Raw genomic sequence first — 1,734 nt, forward strand, 5'->3', positions numbered from 1 at the left:
TGTGTGTGTGTGTGTGTATGTGTGTGTACGAGGTGAAACACCAAACCCAATGTGCCAGGCAGGATCTGGACTACAGACAAAAAGAAAAAAACCCAATGACGCGATAGAAACAAGGGAGAGCATCATGAAAACTGTTCCTTTCCTCTTCATTGGACAAAGATGCATCCCCTTGATCAAATAGATGACAATAAATTTATATAATAAGCATTAAAATTTAATTCAGATAAGTTATGTCGTTAACTCAAATGGCCGGATTTCCCACAACAGCGTCTTTCGGTGGTGGGCCTCTCTTAACTGTTTCTTAACTCTGCTTGAGCCCTTTCCCGTGCAGTTTGTGAATACCTGAGAAAGTGTGCCATTGTTGTGAGAAAGACAAACAGCAAAGGATCGTTTTCATTGTACATGGATTTTTTGACAGATTTGCTGCGGTTGGAAACGGGCAGTAACTTATATTGCACCATTATCTAGCTCATGGAAAGGTATTGGCCATAATATAAATAAACCAGAAACATATCCAAAAATGCAATGATTTTAAAGTAAAGCATTAGGCTTTAAGGAAAGAATGAAATGTGAAAGATTTGTACATTGAGGCCAGGGGAACCACTAAGGTCGACAATGGGCAGCTTGTGACAATATTAGTATGCCCTTCGCTCCCTTCTGATCTGTTGGCTGGAATAATACTATCAGTTCTCTTCATGATGTCCAGTGAGGAAACTTTTTACGTGAAAAGAGAAACGACAAGATCATGAATTTCGCTTTCTTCTTGTGACCAGTCGAGGTGAACTAAATCATTTATAATCGGTCGTTTCCCTTATCCTCACATTGTAGAACTTTGTCTATTCGCGTGGCTCGGGCCTCTGTCAGGCGAAGACAAAATAAAAAGGGGGGAGGGGGTAGATAGAGCAAACTATAGACTTAATACTTGGCTATGCCTGCAAAGTGGGGAGGATCAACAGTGGATAGCCCATAATCTGATATAGATCTATTCCCACCCTTCCCCCTCCCCGTCGTTTCCTTTTCTTTATTGATGAAATTAAATGAATTCTTATTTATAGTGTTCTTGCAACATTCGAACGACGGATATAGGGTGTGCAATGTATGATTTCAGCACCAGGATAGCACTAATTGTGCAACAAAATTGATAGTAACAACAACAAGAAAATAATTCTCATGTACTTTCTCAGTCGCTTTCATTTAACAACATACCTTTAAAAAAGACCAGTCAAACCAGCTAACCATAGTTTAAGTGCTTTAGAATTCGATCCAGAAAAAAGCTTTGATGACAAAGTCACTCGCTCTTAAAAGGGGGGGGGGTACTCCCCCCCAAAGTCAAAATTCGGCTCAAAATTAAGGATTTTGAGTTGTAGGCATTTTTAGCTTCCTCAGCCTCCCCTACAACTATTTCATCGCATAAAACCCCCCCAAAAACCGTATTTTTTCCCATACCGGGCATGTTTGTTACCGCCATTTCCTCATAAAGTCAGTATTTTATTTTTCTTTATCGGCCGTTTTCTCATAACGCGACTTTTCTCCATACTTTTTTTAATAACTCCACCATTTTTCTTCCAATCTTCATGAAATTTTCACAGAAAGAAGAAAAGATGTAATGCTAAAAAAAATTGTTGTTATATTTTTGATATAAGGAATAGATTTTTGTTAGTGGTGTCTGAAGTGTGGATTTTCATGGATTTTTTGCAAACTTGAATGCTACCTCAGGAAAAAAATCATAAAATA

This window comes from Aplysia californica, unplaced genomic scaffold (assembly GCF_000002075.1).
Source record: "Aplysia californica isolate F4 #8 unplaced genomic scaffold, AplCal3.0 scaffold00047, whole genome shotgun sequence".
Taxonomy (NCBI): domain Eukaryota; kingdom Metazoa; phylum Mollusca; class Gastropoda; order Aplysiida; family Aplysiidae; genus Aplysia; species Aplysia californica.